Source organism: Apteryx mantelli, chromosome 3, assembly GCF_036417845.1.
Source record: "Apteryx mantelli isolate bAptMan1 chromosome 3, bAptMan1.hap1, whole genome shotgun sequence".
NCBI classification, from domain to species: Eukaryota; Metazoa; Chordata; class Aves; order Apterygiformes; family Apterygidae; genus Apteryx; species Apteryx mantelli.
In genome coordinates this window covers 94644958-94663385 of record NC_089980.1, presented here as the reverse complement: position 1 = coordinate 94663385, position 18428 = coordinate 94644958, and the positions used below count along the sequence as shown (strand labels likewise).

The 18428-nt window shown below is 40.4% G+C and overlaps 1 protein-coding gene and 1 pseudogene across 18 annotated transcripts in view; one reads left to right on the top strand and one right to left on the bottom strand.

The window, feature by feature from the left end:
* Positions 1–18428, top strand: part of KLHL32 (kelch like family member 32) — a 171453-nt gene that overhangs the window by 6486 nt on the left and 146539 nt on the right. For 17 of the 18 annotated variants that reach the window (XM_067293968.1, XM_067293967.1, XM_067293966.1 and 14 more), the window contains one exon: positions 12829–12946. The gene's annotated coding sequence lies outside the window, so the exon portion shown is untranslated. Of the gene's footprint in view, positions 1–12828; positions 12947–14801; positions 14883–18428 lie in introns of those variants that run through there. The other variant, XM_067293959.1, reaches the window with a different exon arrangement.
* LOC106489600 (kinesin-like protein KIF11) lies at positions 10819–14023 on the bottom strand (annotated as a pseudogene).

Below are 18428 nucleotides of genomic sequence, written 5' to 3'. Positions count from 1 at the left end.
CAAAAGCATTGAGAATACTGATTTCCCAAAACGCTGGTCTTTTTTGAAGGTTTATGTCTTCAATCTGACATTGCCAAACAGGGAGAAAAGGAGGAGGGGAATGAAGAAGATTTGACTTTACCCAGAGAGAAGAACTGTGAGCAATGGAGGAGGCAGTTTCTTCTTTCTTGTGGAAAAATACAGTCTTTTCTCCAGACCTTCTCCTAGCTCCTGAGTAAAGGAAGAAGCTACACTTGCTTCCTTTTGTGCTTTCCATTTGGCTTCTCCACTCAAGAGACTGGAAGGGGAGAAAACAGCCCAGGCAGAAGGAGCTCTCTTCTTGCCAGGCTAAAAATCAGGAGGTTGTCGCAGCACTGAGCCTCAGAGAAGGATTGTATACAGCATGCACTGTGCAGGCTTTCTAGTAGTTTAATGATTTAAAGGGAAAATACATGCTTTTTAGGATTTGTTCAAATCCTTTTTCTATTTGTCTGAATGTTTCTTTTACACATAGTTGTAGTAACTTAGAAACATTAAATAGATTCATGTCCTAAAAGCAGATCTTTGGCAATCTTTTTCAAAGATACACCCTTTATCCTTTAGAGGAAGCAAGCTTTTTTTGAGAAAGAAGTACTTCAGAGACTACCACAGAACTGTTGCCCTGAGTCAGTGTGTATTTTTAAGTATATGACATTATTCTGTCTGAAACACTGAAACGAAACCTAAATATCAGTGCCCATCTGTGTATATCTAATTCCTTTCTTTCATCAAGACTGAACATGCTCTTCCAACAGCTCCAGAAAAAAGTCCACATATCCTTGATATCATTCAGTTTGTGCTCAAAATAGCCCAATTTCCAGCACATGCCTTATGCTGTATAACTCTATATTCACCAAGAGAAGAGATTCAGACTTCCAGTATAGGTATAGGCTATAAAAACAAAGAGGACTAAAAATATAATATTATGCAATATGCTCTACTGCAAAGAATGGCCATGGGAGCACGGCTGCAATTTACCTAGGGCTGACTCTGTGCAGTAGCAGTAGCCATGATTTTACTGCATTGTCACTGTAGTAACAACATTATGGCACAGAAGACAGCTGATATACTGAACCTGTTCACCATCTGTCCCTTGGACTAATAAGTAAGTTTCTTTCATGAGTATAACAGGTAAACATATATGTTAGATATTTCTTGGTAAAATGCTATTCTATTCTAATAACAATATAATAGCATTATAATAGTATAATTCTATTATAATATAGATTTTTCCTTCCCCAAAGGATATTCTTATTTTCTCAACATGCTTTTAATTTGTGATCATGCATATATGTTTATACATGTGTGATACATTTTGTACCACAAAACCACAGAACTTTCCAACTTAGTCCTATTAAGTGTGTGTTGGTGTACCCTGGGATTGCATTTGCAAGCTTCTGTAAGTAGCTGCAGAACCATTTTTATTTATTTATTTCATTTACATTTTAATTGCAGCATCTGCAAATTCTATATTTGGAAGCAGAGTTTCCATGAAAATTGAAGTCTGATTTATCTACCTATTTGAAGGCAATTTTTTTGCAAAACAGGAAAGCCAAGATAATACTAGTGAACACTTCTAAAACTGTTTACATAAGGTTACCTATTATTTACATATGCATACATCTTGCATCAACCTCTGTTTTCTACACAGTCGTTCAGTTTTCTTTCTTCAGAGTGTTTGTGCATCTTTACTGCAAATGGTTGAGGATATCATAGATGATCATATTTGGTGATTCATTTGAGTAAAAAAGTCAGACAGAAGGAAAGCATCACAGGCTAGAACCTGCCACTGTTACTGGGTGCTGAAGAAGTTTGCTTTTCAGTCCCTCAGTTCTGCTGGTTTTGACAGTTAAGGAGTGGAGGAGTACCGAGCAGCAGATATGCCTTCTGTCAATGCATAGATTGTAAGTGGGGAAAGGTATAAAAGTCGTTGCTGCTTCGAGGTGTAGATTGACCAACTCTGCCTGTCCAGTGGAGTAGTTCAATAGAAGTTAGTTCTAGCCAAATCTTAAGAAACTGGAGAAGTTATGGCACAGTTTAGTAGGTCAGAATATAACACTGGCTTGATCAGTGTTATGCTGGGTAATAAGCAGTGTTTGAGTCCATGTCCCATACTCGTTTTTTCAAGATCTACAGTAGCTAAAATCTACCTGGCACTTGGGAAGGGTGTTTTGCAAAGTTTCAAGGAATACTCTACTGAAATTGCACACCCTTCTGTACTGCTTCTGTAAGCCATTTCTACCAATTACTAGTCTTCTCCTTTCTGAGACGCAGATGAGTCTATATTAATGATAGAAGAGACTTTTGTTAAGGAACGCTACAGGACTGCAGAACAAAGGAAATGTGACCATAGGGTTACAACCTTTAAAAGCCTTGAAGTAAAGCAGAAGGTGTAACATACTGTATTACCAGAAGATAAGTTTCAGAGCATGATTTGAGAGATACATTATATTAATTTAGCCTTTAGTCCAAAAAACAAATGACAAACCATCATCTAACTTTTCTAAGATAGATATTGGACAGCCTCCAATGAGATTACAATATTCAAGCCTAGCTGATTCAAGCACAAGTTTTTTTTTTTTTTAAGCTTTGGATTATATTCATTTTTCTCCATATTTTAAACAATAACTGTTTAGGAGCTGACCATAAACTTGTAAAAGCTAATATTAAAAACTCGTATTGACTTCAGTAACAGTTACACAGGACAGGATAAATAGGAATGAAAACATAATGGCAGAAAGAATCTAAGGCTATAGACAAAAATCTACATTTGAAACGGAACAAAAATTCTCAAGCCTGACATATGGTCCAATGAGGGTCAGAGAGAAAACTTGCCAGAAGGAAGACTCTCATAAATATCTACTGCTATCTACTATAGGGTTTTTTTGTTTGTTTGTTTCTTTTACATCTTGCTCTGAAACAGCTTGTGCAAGCCATTATTAGAAGCACTGTTCAAGACTACCCAGACAGTTAGTCTGATTCATATCGCTGATTCATGGGAAAACAGACTTATTCTTCACTTGCTTCATTTGCCATACTTGCTTCACTTGCCATAAAAGATGATGCTGTATTTGACTTGGGAATAAAACAATATTGATTACTGCAACATATTGCAGAAGAACGTGTGTTCTAATAGCAGTAAGGCCCACTGCAAAGGATTTGGTCTACCTCTAATATAACAGTCCATAACAGTATGTAAAGAATGTCTGAGGTATTGGTCCCCAGAGGAGGATATAACTAAGACAAATAATGCTGTATTATTTTTAGTTAATTTTATATTATTCCTATATATTATACTTCATGTATAGCAATGCAGAAAATGAATTACTCTCTAATATGATAACAGGTTTTTCAGTAGAGTTCCGTTACTGCTTCTGAGCCCTCCCATTTTCATTCATAGGCATTACTGTTTCCCTGGGTACTTAAATATACATATTGTGTTGGTAGAAAATATATTAGAGAAAAAAGAATATGTTTCAATGACGCCAACACATGACTACCAGTATTACAGTTCAACTGGAATTCATTACTGAAGTTAGAGTTTGTCTGTCTCCTTCCACAGCATCAAAAATCTGGGAGAAGCATGTGGGATACAGCTGAGTTCTGAACTAATTTACTAATTATGTATAAAAATACAGTGTTTAAATATGCAAGTATCAGGTTGCTCTGGAGGATACTAAAATAGACCATTAAGAGTTCCTAAATTATTTAAAGAGGGACTACCTCTATGTAGTAAAAGTTCATTGTTATTGATTGTATCATAAAAAGATCAAGCTTTAAACCTCCAGCTTTAACTGTATGAAAGCAGATGTACTGAGACTCCTTGAAGGCAGAGAGTTCCTTCTTTATGTAAGATATTTTTAAGGTCAAGACTTGAAGCTACCAAGCTTCCCTATATATAGTAATATAATGCAGAACCAGTGTTCTTGAGTATCAGATCAAGAATTCTATAGAGATTAACATACTTTCAGGCTAGAAAATTAATGCTAAAAATGGTAGGAATTTTTTAGTTGATCAATGATTTATCATTATGACCCATGTAGTTCAAATATGGGAGCAAGGAATTTAATTATCCACAGAAGACTATAACAATGAGTGATAACAAATGATGCATTTCACATAAGCAAGACTCCTAGAACCTGTTTCCAGTAAGTCACTGGCAAAAAATCCCTCTGAGCGCTTTTCTATGGGAGGAGGCCCCAGCATCTGATCACTGCCTTGAGATGAGATTCCCTGCTGTACCTCTAAGCAGCAGAACCCAGGACTCAGCCTGTGGACTGCAGAGACTTTGAGTAACTCCATACACTGAGTTACTCCAGAAGGACTGTCTTTTGATGGGCGGCCTGAATAACAGCAGCCTTGCTTTTTCTTGCCAGAAATACTGCTGGGGTCTCTTCAACAGTTTGTGACATGAGCCAGCTTCACCCTGCTATAAAATCTCTTCGAAGACTCTGGAAAGGATTTGCAGCATAGGGAAATCCCACCTTACACACCACCAATAACTTTGATTTTTATATTTCTGCAAGTTGTTCCTGCACTCTTTCACCCTTTGTTCAGATATCAGAGAGAGCATGAGAAATTGTTACTTGTTTTTACTCTCTTAATCTGCATGGAAAATATGGGTAATCTTACAATGGTTAATTGCCATGATGATATGGTGCTTTCTTCTTTTTCCTACCCCATCCAGTGGTGTTACACTTTGGGCATGGGAGGAAGAAGCAGAGTCTGTTCACACTGGAAACAAAAGAATGGTCATCTCACAGAATCTGTTCTCCCTCTCCCTCTCTCTCTGCCTCTCCCCGTTTCCCCCTCTCTCCCTCCCTTCCAGTGCTGAAATTTGGAATATCAGTGATCTCCACAGGCAGATTACAGCATACTCTGCATGGATATTCTCCCAAAATGAACCTTCTGTAGTCTAGATTACAGCAGATATCAATAAGAAAGCAAGGTTTTTTTTTTCTTTTGTAAGGAATAGATGTTGTTGAGCATTTCCTTTTCTTCCTGTTGTTTTACACGTATTTTAAGGTCTTCCATTATTTCCTAGGGCTGGTTAGAGAATGGAGTGAAAAGTAACAGTGCAATTTTTAAAACAGTTGCTGTGCATTTTGCTAAAATTCAGTCATTCTTCAGATGTGTTCTGTCTTTCTGAGGCATAAATGATTTTTCTGTAATGCAGTGTATATGTTGAAAATACGGAGAGTAAAAAACTAAGTTACCGTGTTTATAGCTATCTGAAAAATAGGGAAAAATTGTGAAAGTGCATTCCTTGTTTCCTAAATTCTGAATTCAGAAATTCTAATTTCTGTTAAATTCTGAAAAGCTTAAACCAGTCATATACTCTTTTCAATTTAGCATTTTATTAATGAAATACCTGCCAGAGATGATCATGCTTATGTTTTCTTTATTTATCCTGTAGACTGGGAGTTGAATGGCAACAATATTTGTTTTAATGCTAGAGCTCTAGCCAGTATTTCAGATATTCAGCTACTTTTTTGAAAGAGTTCTGCTCATTTGAGTCTTGTTCCTTTCAAGCAATACACATGCAGCCCCATTTTTCTGAACACAGCAGGAAATAGGAGATAGTTTCCGTTCTCACAGTTTCAGGCCCCCAGCAGACAGCATTCACACACACACACACACACACACACACACACACGCACGCACACACACACACACACATGCACACACAGAGTCATATGCTTTTGTTGCTTTTATGGAGAGCACGGCCTCTTGTCATCTGTAGCCCCTGCTGTCACAAGTCAAATTTTTCATATAATAACTTCCATAAACTGTCTCCCTCCCTGCTGCTTTTTGTCTGTTTCTCTCAGAAGTACAGAGCTTCCCTCCAGACAAATCGCCACCCTCCTGGCTTCAGACCAGACCGTTCAGTTTCCTCTCCAGTCTTGTCATTCTGGTGAATGATTTGAGCAATTACTTCCATTGTTTCCAGAAAAAAAGAAGTAAAAAAAAAAAAAGTACTTGACTGCAGCTGGAATGGAAGTAGGATATCACTCTTACAAACCTTAAATAGGATTTAGACCTTCTCACAGATCAGAGAGACATCTCTTAGATGCGTTCTACCTTTTATCATCTCTTGTGTTGTTATGACTTGTTATTTATTTGAGCAGACAACAGGCATGAGGTGCCTGGTTCCCAGAGTAGAATCCTTCACCCTGAAATCACATTCGTGCATCTTTTGGTATGTTTAACAGGAACAATTTCAGGTTGTGATCTAACTGTGCGCTGTCTCTAAAGGAGAGTTCCTCTTCTGCTACTAGCCACCCCTCAATCCCCTTGCAGTAGGGCTTATCTGGCTGCATGGTAAGCCAGCTCAACTCCCTGCCCCTGCAGAAAACCATTCGCTTTTTTTTTTTTTTTTTTTAATCAAAGTTTTCTGCCTGAAAACCTGAGTCAGCTTATAATGGGGTTATCTATCTTACCAAATCAAATAGGTCAAGGAGCTTTCTTTGGCCCTCAGGCCAGTTAGCACATGCAACCTGCATCCATACAGATAAACCTCTATTACTGTCTCTGTCCATAGTGTTACATACTGCAGTCATATTCAGATGCTGTTAGTAACTGTGTGAGCAGGCCTCTGCTTCAGTACAAGTTCAGTAAGATTAGCCTAAAAATTGAAGATTTAACAGCACAGCCATATACTGTGATGCTACCCATGCCATTTATGTTGTAAGCAAAACAAAATGTTCCAATAAATAGCTTTTTGCCTCTGGTATAATGCAATTACAGTACCATTTTTTGGAACAGTCATGCTAAATTTTATGATTATTTTTCTGCAATCCCAGCAAAACATTTTAAGTTGGAATCAGGACTTAGACTTGCCTGTATCCTAGTCAGGTCGTATTTTCAATTCTTTCGTAATAACGTAAAAGCCTAAACATTAACAAGCAGAATCATGAGAGTACAAGCTATGTTTTCCACTTCAGGTTACTCTGATAAAAAACATACAGTCTTTCTACTTCTAAGACACTTACATTACTCTGCTACTGTGGTCCTTGTGATTTCTGTATGTTCAATTTTACAAAACCCTAGAGGTAGGAAAGTACTTTTATGCAGTTTTTACATGGTGACAAATACAGGCACAGCTGTAAAAGACCAAGAATCAACTATAAGAAAGGATTTAGGGGCCTAAATGAGTGATATGGTGGAATGTAGGTAAGTCCAGAATGGTGACCCTGAAAGCCAATATTCAACTGCTGCTTAATCCCATAGACATCTATTTCACCCTATTATTTCTCAGATACCCCAGAGTTTAAGAGGATGAGTAAGCAGCTTAGTACATATATCAAGATCCAGAAAGTAGCTGAGGAGTTACAAGACTTCAGTGGCAAACTTAGGGATGTTATGTTTCCTATTTTGTCAATGAAGAGAGGTGTGCTGATGTACTAAGGGTCTGCCTTTTATCCTTGACTATATGAAGAGCCTACATGAAACAGATTGAACAATGTCTCATATTCTAGCCTAGGGGACAAAGACTGCCTTCCTCTATAGTGTGCACTATGCACTAGAAATGCAGGATTCCTTGCAAAATGCAGCTTTTATTTTTGTCTAGATGATTGTTCATCATGCCACTGTCATTCATCTTTTATCTCCCAACCTAATGGGACTGGCATATTCTCTGATCACTCTAGAATGAGCCCTGTTTAGCTCTTTCAAATATGTTCCTAGAGGGCACATCCAGAGTCTGTGAAGTGCCTGAATCCTAGAGATTTAGTTAACACCTCTCCTTATGAGGCAGTCCTGAACTGGGGATCACAAGTAAAGGAAATGTGTTAGCACCAGAGAAGGGAAGCATTTCATATGAACTCTGGTAGTCAGTGTTTTCTATGAGGAAAACTCTAGGCTGATTTTATGCAACCTAGATGGGTAGTGGAAGGACTGTGTCTCCAGAAGTTTGTCCACTTTTCTTGACTGTATTAGACTAGCTGATAATAGCTGATTCCTCTTGTTCTCTTTTCTTGTCTGTATGGATAGGGAGAGGATTGTTTATCTTATCATTCCAGAATTAAGAGTGCTTCAAAACATTCAGTCATTCTTTCAGATCTTCACTGTCTCCATGCTACTTTCCATTGTAGGAAGAAACTGAATGTTAGAAGATGCTAAAGGAAAAGTAATCTGAAAAGGCTCTGGTTCCTGAGGTATGCTAGCTTTGAAAACAGAATGTCTGCAAAGTGCTGAGACATAGACTTTTATTAGCCATAGCGATGGTGCCAAGGCTTGCAGCAAACTCAGTAAAGCATTATATATACTGGCTCATCTACCACACTGGGGAAAGCACTCCAGGAGTTACTGGTGTCTCTTCCTCTTCATGACCATTTTGCCCTAGTGTTTACCCCTGCTCCTCCTTTGCCGGTCACTCTGTGGTCCTTTTCCTCTCGTTGTGGAACTCCTACAGGAGAGCCTCTGGCTGCTCTTGCAGCAGCCACATGCTAAATGGAACAACTACAGCTTCTGAGTACGAGCAGTATGATATGCTTGTTTGATGTTGGAAATACACCTCCTACTTCGTGGGAATAAAAGCTGTGGATTGTCACATTTAGCATGCCAGACTATTTGATTTCAACAGTTCAGAAGCTGAGAATGATTTTTTTTTTTAAAGTAGTATCTGATTGAGCCTGCTATATTTTTCTTTGGGAGTAGGGAGAAACTGGAAAAGGGAGGAGGAATAAAAGAATTTTTAACCTTCAGTAGCCAGCAATTTACCTGTCAACAGTGCTACATACGTTGCTCGGCAAACTGTTTTTATAGTTCCCTCTCACTTTTTTCTTCCTTTATGTAAATGTTAAGTGCTACATCTAGAACTCTATTCAGAATACCATGCGTACAGAGAAAGCATTGCAAAGTTCAAAACAGGACCTTATCCACCCTGCTACCCATCTGGAGGCTTCCTTTTTCCTATAAGGAATGTCATCTCATCTGACTAAATCTGTTCTAAATGAAAGAACCAGGTCAAAGCACTAACCTAGATAACTCTGATATTATAGTTAACACTGCTATTTATATATCTACTACAGAGAAGAGAATCGTTTCTCCCTTACCTATTTTACTTTTGACTACTGAGCTGCTTTCAGCAGGTACTGTCATGCAGTTGGTGTTTGTTGGCTCCACCCAATAAGCAGAACTGAGGTGCCTGTTTTACCGCACCCATGTGCTTATGGGTTTTCTTCTAGCTCTAGTTATGAGTTTGGAGAACAAGTATTGCAGATAGTAATTTTTCATACTTTTTTTTATGCTGAACTGTTTTTCTATTTAATTGCTTTATATGCTTGTGGTACTGCAGTGTAATATGGGAAATGCTCAGCTGAGCAAACTGCTCAGAACTTAGTGTACTGTTCAGTATTTTTATGATTTTACTCAAGATAGTGGTAGTAACCAAATGTAACTAGGATTTCTCTGGCTAACTTTTGGAATCTTGAGATAACACGTACTAGTACAACAAGTTTATTTTCAGCTTTGCAAGTCAGGAGGAGCATTCTAAGAGGAAAATGATGGGTTAAGTGTGGATAAGTTGTAAAGAGCCTCTGAGAAGAAAAGGTTTACTGAATCATTGATTGCACAAGAACGGAGATTGCAAAACCTTTGGTTATGTGGGAAATTTACCATAAATCACCATAAGATTCAGAATCTTGCAAATCCATGCTGGGATCTGAACTGAAAATTTTTCAGTATGGATTAGCTGAGTGATGTATATCTTGAGATAGTGACTGTTTAGCATTTTAGATGTTAGAAAAAGCTCCAAGGAAAAAACACTTTACTAGCACCTCCGGATAAAACTCTTCTTTTTCTACTATCAATAACCAGGCACTGCAGTGTTTGTAGAGCTTCCAGTAAGAGCATAGAGATGAAATTATGAATTTACTTTTCCATTAGGGTGTCAAAAGAGGAAAAATAAAATTCTATATCTATGTTTGAAAACAGTCTCAATTTTAATTTCAACTCAGCTGTACCCTGCGGCTGAAACATGGCCATGTTTTGGCAGCAGGGAAGACTGCCATATGTTGTAGTGATAGAGAAATTACACTGATGCCAATCTCTGAAGTCAGACTTACAAAAATTATCTAAGGGAGTATATGTGTAGCAATATAAGCTTTAATATATATATATATAACATGAAAGAGCCTGACAAGTTAAAGTGCATGACCATTAAAGAGACAGAAAAATTATTCTTAAATCTTTATCTAAATATAGATTTTATATATATATATATTTATATAGAGATAGATTTAAATCTATATCTATAGATTTAAGGATAGTTTTTCTGTCTTTAACGGTCATGCACTTTGTAAATGCCACGGGCTGCAATTCACTATTGTTCTTGAGAGAAGATCTAATAAATAAATCCATTCTATTTCCCTGTTGTCATACAGAACTGCTTGTTATCTACCTACCAGCTTCCAATAGCTATAGCACAATTCCACTCTTTGAATAAGTTCTTACTTATTGATTGGCTTTTAGTGAGCACATACTGGAAATTGATAAGCAGATTCTTTTTTTAGCATGGCCATTCATGTAAGGCCTCTAAATGACAGCATGGATGTGGAGAGTCTGAACATGGCTGGCAGCAACATGACATTTTCTTTCTTTCTTTAAGGTCAGTATAGGCTGTTGGTTCAGAGCTCTCATGGGTGACTTCCAAAGCTTTTAAAATCGTCAGCTCATTTTAGTGCCAGAAATATGTTAAGTATCTTTGGACACAAAAGAGTATTTGTATTATTGATAGACAATAGTCTAAAGTACAGTCTACTCATAGGCTGTGGTAGTGCCAAACCACATCTGTGCAACTTAACGTAGAACAAGATACACAATACAAAATATCCACCTCGACCATAAACCTTCTATTTCCTTTTGTAAAAACTGAAGTTGTTTCTCATTGCTGAAGGAGGACAGCTGCTGATCAGTAAAGCTGACTATTTCAGCAGTTACAAATTCACTCCATTTATGAGTATCCTGAGACACATTTGTGAGATTGTTGAGAATTTGCTTCCAGTGGCCAGTGGATTCCTTTAGCATCTTCTTGTTTTCACCATTTATGTCCCTGAGCTCTGGAGAGAAATTATCTAGAGATGCAATAAATTCGTTGTGGTTAGAAGTTGTACTGTTGATTAGGCCTGTAGTTTTCAGGTGAATATTTTCTTGCACGGCAGTGATGGTGGTCTTCAAACTTCCATTTTTTTTGCCAGCACACCAGCTAAGTTCTTTCGAGTTTCCTGAGCCATCAGGTCCAGCTGGCTTTGCAGCAAAGACATTAATTCAGTTGTCCCCCTTGTATGTGCAAGCCTTGTCATTTCCTCTTCTTTTAAATTCTTGCAATTATTCTGAAGCAGAGCAAAAACACTGGCTGTTTCTTCTTGTAATTTTTTAAGAGTGAGACGGCAATCTCCAAAGGAATTATTCATTTCCTTTTTATGGCTCTCCATCTCATCAGCCAGAGCAGAATATTTCCTCATGTTATTCTGAAACTGACAGTTTAGCCTGAGGACAAATTCCCAGCACTGGTGTAAAGCTATTTAATGCTCTTCCTAATCTAGATGTATGGTCCTAAAGCAACCTCAGAAGCTCAGCTTTACTATGAAATGACAGTCTCGTGTTGTAGTATTTTTTAAGATGTATAAGAAACTTCAGGTTCCAGTTCTTTAATAGAGGGAAAAGATGCTGATGCAAGGATATTACCTGCCAAAGAACTGGTGGATAGGAGGTCACCTATAAAATTTGTGTAAGATAACAACTGTTCCTGCTTCAAATTGTTCTCACTAACTGAATCTTGTATTTTGTTGAACAGAACATTTGCAGATGTATTTGGGCGATAGCACTGTGTTGACTAACAGCCTTCTTATGATCCAGTGTCGCATGAAGACCAGATACATCTTTTGTATCAATAGTACTAAGCAGCTTGCTAGCTATGCCATGAAGTTTTTCTTCAGTGTTTTCCAAAACTGAAAGCGTATATGAACTTCAGCCAGATGACCCTTGATTTCTTGCAGATCTTTCTGCGTTTCTTCTGTTTCTTTCTCCTTGATTTGCAGATCTGTTTTATGTTGTTCATGTTCTTTTTTATTAATTGTGAGTGGTTTAGTGATTCTTTTCACTTCTTCCTCCATGGCACTGATTAGGTCAATATACTCTGCAATTTGTTCTTCCTCAGCTGTCAGCTTTCCGTTAAGGGCTTCATTAATTTTCAAGGGAAATACAGAGTCCATTTGCTTTTCATGCAGCAGTAAGGTCTTGGTTCAGATGCTCAATCTCTTCAGCATATTCCTTAACAAGAGTTCTTTCTGTCAGCTCTGGCTGGCTTCAGGTTTGTTCATTATGTTCTTTGCTCTGTGGGTATACTCCAGCATATTCAATGTTTCCTCAAGATTTATAGATGTAGCAGAAACTGTAGCAATTATTGATGTTTTTGTTTGTCCTCTTAAAGAGTCTTGAAGGGTTCTTGTGAGTTTAGATTCCCTGCATCTTTCCACAAGAGCAGTAATAATTCTTCCTGGAGTCAGAACAGTCTAGTTGATATTTCCAGCTTCGTGAGCTCTTTTGTCAACTGCCCTAGACTGACCAATATTTTCATTTCCCACATGATCAACCAAGTTTAGCTTCCCAATTTTAATAAGCTCTTATCCATCTATTGTGGTTTCTTTCACCTCAAAAGCAGAGTGGGAATGACAAGAATATTTATTCATATAAGTAGCTGTAATAGTTCTTTCTTCTATATCCCTTTCCAACATCTGATAGACTTAATTTTTGTTATGTATAATTATTTCTTTCAAGCCTTTATTATTTATACCTCTCTTGTTTCAGGGATCATGAAACATCTGCAGTCTTTCTCCGGCATCAGGAGTAGGATTCAGAAGATCAAAAAGTTCTTCATTATAGATTTCCAGGAGAGACTTTCACAGAAAATACAGTATCATTCCTGGTGAGTTTTTCAAATATTTGATGTGATGGGGTATTATACTTGCTATAGGCTGGGCCTCAGTGTGAGTCTGCTGGGGGAGAGGTGAAGTTCTGAGTGTCCTGCGTTGCTCTCCCAGCCCCTCAGGTTCCTGCCAACTGCCTGCTCCTTGCACACACTCGCCTCAGCTACTGATGCTGTGCCTCCTGCAGCTCCACGCTCCAGTTCCTGCTAAGTTTCTGGTTATAGTGGTGCAAAACTGAGCATAGGGAGATTCTGCTCATCACTTCCCTTATCATATTCACACTGTGTAGTGCAGCAAGATGTGGGCATGCCTAAGCTCACACTGATCAAAATAGCTCTTCAAGAAAAAGTAATATAGCCTCAACAGTGTTGTGTTGCACGAGTTAACTGGTCCTGATGGAACCAGTGGTAATTAACTCGAGCATAGCCCTGTCGTTATGTCTCTTTTTTGAAACACGATTTGGTATCTCTGCCTAGTATTGCACTGCATCAGTACCAATCTGCTTGAGACTTGACTTAGAGAAGCTTTGTGTTACTACACAAAATGCATTATATACAGCATTTTGTGTTGTACACCCTCTGAACTGTCTAGTTTCCAGTATCCACTCTGCAGATGAGGAACTGAGGCATTTTTAAATGCCTTTCATGGACACCTTAAAGTAAAACAATTCATCTGTCAATAGGTTTAACTAAAGGCCCCCACTCTCTGACAAATGTTTTGGGCTTTGTCAGCTGAAAAAAAAAACTTGAACTGCTCTAATGCAATATGTATTTAAAATATAATATAAAAGTATATTGGAGATGAAGGCAGTTTTTGTATTAACCATACAGATCAGAAAACAGGAACTGACTCCTAAAAGAGTCTTTCGAAAGGTCCAGTAAGAGAACATGGACTCTACTCAAAACTAGAGCTGCTCCAAACAATTCTCAAGATAGTATTTCCTCTTATATTTTAAAGCAATGTCCAGTGTTGCTCAGTTATATGATTGGCTTAATAATCATTGAATTTCTTTTTTGCTCTAATTCTCTTCTGGTTTTTGAACTTACAGTGTGAACCTGAATGTTCTTCACAACCATGAGATCTGTTGGGCTGGGGGGCAAAAGAAGAGCTCACACCACCCCTACAGTTTGAGGCCAGGTTGAGAGAAAAGTGCTGGGTGTTACTGAGCTTCATTGCAAAGGCTGGTAATACTGTGTCTTTCCAAAGACAGCATCTAGAAAATTCAGGGTTGCAGCATGTCATTATGCAGCAGTTTTCATCTCTGAGAGGTCTCCCTCCGCACTCTTGCAGTGAGATTTTAAAAAAGCCACATCAAAGCCCTTAAAGCAGATAGATGCTTTAAAACCCTAAATATAGTCTGCAGGGCCCTAACCCTGCAGTGGGCCTGCCCTTCGGCAGAGCTGCCCCTTCTTTCTCCGGCCTTATTTCGTGTCCCTGAAACCCTCCTCCCCCATCTCTGCCGCCTGGCAGCCCTCCTGCTCCTGCCCTCCCCACGGATGGCCCGGCCGCGGCGGCCACCAGAGCCGCTCAGGTGCTCCGCCTGCGAGCTCGCCGCCCTCCCCGCGGCTGCCGCAGGCCTCCGGCGCGGCGGCGGGCAGCGACCGCGGCCCGGCGGGAGCGGAGCGGAGCGGAGGGGCCGGGATCGCACCGCCCCGCCCCGCGGCGGGCGCCCTGCGGCTCCTCCTCCGGCAGGTGCAACGGGTCCGCGCCGGGCTTTGCGGGGGCTCCGGGGCCGCCGCTGCTCACTGGGCGGGGCGAGGCGGGGCAGGGCCAGGACGCTCCGCCCGAGCAGACGGAGCCGCACAGCCGGGCCGACGGGGCTGTGGCGCGCGAGTCCCTTCTCCGCGGCTTGTCCGCTCCCCGCCGCCGCGGGACCGGGAGCGGGCTGGGAGGCGCCGCCGCGGCGCGCACGGGCGGCCCAGCGCCCGCCGCGAGGTGAGCGAGGCGCCGGGCGTGAGGAGGCGCCCGCCGCCGCCCCGGTTAGCTAACCGGGACGCGGTGGCCCGGCGGCTGGGCGAGCCGGGGCAGCGCGGGGGCGGGCGGCGGCTCCTCGGCGCGGTCGCCCGGGTCTCTCGGCGGAGCCTTCGGTAAAGCCTCCTCTGGGCCGGCGGCGGGGAGGGAGGGGGCTGCGCTCCCGCGTTGCCACGGAGATGATTCAAACAGCAGCGCCGACCCTCGGACCGTCCCTGGGTAACGGGCCACGTAACGGTCGCCGCCGGCGCCCGCCTCGGCGGCAGAGAGGCGGCGGCCCGCCGCGTCGCGGTCTCGGCTCAGTTCAACTTCGGGGCAGGACGCGGCCAGGCGGGGAGGATGAACCGCAGCTGGGGGCAGCTCTGGGGGTGCTCCGAGGTCCCGAGGGCGTCCTGAGCTCGCCGGCGCCGCTGCGCGCTCCTTGCCTGCGGAGCCGCGCGGAGGTCGCGCTCGCCTCGACGGGGGCGCTGCGTGTTTCCAGGTGGCTGGTTTGTTGCTGTTTCTTAAAACATGGCTCTGCTGTCTACGGGGCACGAAGCTGCATCTCCTTACTCAGTAGAGCGGTTCTTTTTTTGTATCCAGACTTACAGCTCCCCTGTTGAGTGACAAAAACAAGCTTTTGCTCCTTTCTGGTATTTTAGTATGCCAAATCCTCCACCTGGAAAAGGGAGCTAGACTACTTTTCAGCTTCTGAATTGCTGGAATATTAAATCTGCAATCCGAGGGATTTCGAAGGTACTACTCAGGTGGTTAAATACATAGGTCAGAGCAGGGAAAGATTTGGTTCTCGGCTGCACCAGTAAATTTCCTGTTTGTTGAATCTGGAACGCTTCTAAAATTCGTGAGTTCCTCTAATGGTGCAGGTTGCAGATGGCTCATTGCTGCAAGTCTGCCTGGCCATCACTGCAGACCATACCGAGTTGGCTCCACAGTCTGCAGCAGAGTCCTGTGATATACGTAGCCCGCACATGCGAACACTGAGAAGCAGTATGCTTGGCACCATACAATACAATAAAATATAGAAGAAATAGAGCTACAATTTAAAAAAAGCACAGAGGGTTAAAGTACAGGTATTGGTCTTAGCAAGTAGTGTTAATATATTTTTAGCTTGTTATGAATTAATCTGTTTTCATGGGGGAGGGGGAAGAGGATGATATCTTAGAAATGTTTCAGAAGGACATTGGGGTTAGTCTTGCTTGCATAAATGCTAATGACAACATTCCTTTAGTCATCAAAAGATCAGGATTAGACTCGGAGGCCAGAATCCTGTGAACTGTAGCACATGGGGGATCTCCTGTAACCTTGCCAATTCCCATTTGTTCTGGTATCTGCTTACGTGAAGCAGTTGCTGAGGGCAAGGCCTCCAAGGGATGTTCAGCAATTGGTTAGAGGTTTTTATCTGAAAACCAAGTTTATTATTTAACTAAACTTTAAATAAATGCAATGATGCACTGAACCAATAATATGGTTACCACAAATACTTAAATATCTAGCAGTATGTAGCTACTCACTAAGATCTTTGTTTTATTCAAATTTACGAATGATTAGAGAGACATTCTTACTTAACATTGAAAATGTTCCAGAACTCCTTTAATCTTTTGTGTGCTTTTCAGATTCTGAATAATTTGACAGCACTCATAAAGCACTTTGCAGTTATGTGTGAAGTACTAAAGTAAGTATGGATAGTCTGAGCAACTGTATGGAGTAACAAGATCTTGTTTTAGTAGGACACTGAAAATAATGCAGTTGTACCAGCTAATCTTTCTCAAGCATAAGATCTTTGTGCTTACAGTATTTATTAAAGTATCATTAGGATTGCGATCTGTTGTGCATAGGAACAAGAAAAGGTTCCCTGTTTTTTCCTGTATTGGCATGTATGGAGAAAATTTGCCTTTGGGCAGCTATTGGCCTGGTAGATGTGGGCAAAGTGGTACTCCCATTGTTTAAAAGAAAACAAAAACGGGGAGAAGGAAGTGGCATCTGGGTTGCTTCAAAAATGATCCAGTTAGATTTGCAGGTATATTGCACACTTAGTTCCAAGAGAGAACAAGTGCCTATAAGGAAGGAAATTTTAGTATGGAAATAGGCGTTATCTATTTAACACTTTATAGATCAGCATGTTATATTAACCACAAAGAAAATTGGATTAAGCCTTGTCTTGACTGTCATAAAATCATGTGATGTCCTAAAAGTAAAGATGACTATCCAAAATTGAGATTTCTGGACATTTTTTTGAAAGCAAGCTTGGAAGTGATTGAACTTAAACTGGCCCTGAACAGAAAGTGTACAATCTTGCCTCAGATAACCAGCTCAGGATTGCCTGACATCTTCTAACTGAGCTCTAATCTTACTTGAGTCTGTCTTCTCTGTTAGAAGAGCATGAACATCTGTGTTTGAGATGGTAATTCCTGTTTAAAAAGTCTGTGTATTGCTGCATGTTATAAATTAATTTGGCTCAGGATTTGAATTTGAACACACAAAGAAATTAGAATAACATGAAGAAAGAGGTTGGTTTTTTTTCCTGTTTCTGATCATTTTCTTAGTACTAAGAGGAGCAATAAATTTGCAGTTTACAGTAAGAAAAAATGCAGTGTAAGCACTTGTAGCAAATAAAAAATTTAGGCTTGTGTGGGCCTGTTCTTCACTGGGTATTTTCAAAGTAAAGTGAGCTGGATTTGACCTGAGAAAATTCAGTGTTCACTTAAAAAAAAGTGTCTATTTTCACCATCACTTTTTTTTTTTAAAGATTCAGAATGTGCTGCTTGTGCCTGAAAAATTCCGATAGTGGTATAGTGTAGCTTCTGACACTGATGAAGTGGTGATTGGTGGTTAATGTCAGTGTGAAATGAGCTACAACACAGTGAAAAGGAACCTGTTCAGTATGAAATCCATGGCACTGGTGTGGTGCTTTTGATTGACTCTGCTGACTAGACTATGATTGACTTAATGGCCAATAATGGCAGTAATTTATTGCCACACTAGTACAGGGTAATGATGACTATAAGTTGGACTAGAAATGTGAATTGGATGAAGTGAAAAATGAAATTAATTTAAAGACTCAGGTGAGAACAGTTGACAGTGTTATCGAAAGCAACTGACCAAGCATAAATGTTATACGCTATAATTATGCTCACCTGTAGTAAACATGCAGTTGTCTCACTTTAGTTCTTGTTAGTATAGGGGATTATCCTTAGGTTTCTCATCTGTCTAGACTTTCATACAGCACTTGCAGTGTGTTCTCTGCTCTGAGGACTCCAGACTACTCCAGAACTGATTGGGAAAGACCCCCCCACCCCCAAAAAAATTTTTTTTAATAGTTGTTCTGTCTTTTTAATCTGTTTAAATCTGTTGTGCTTCTGAAATTGTGTTCCTTGCTCCTTTGGAGACAGTCAGAGGAATAGTACCTAGAGGGTGAAAATTATAGAAGTTTTCCTAGCAAATTATTCCATTTTTAGAAGCCTGAGGGTACATGTACATACATGCACACACATACATGCACACACAGACACT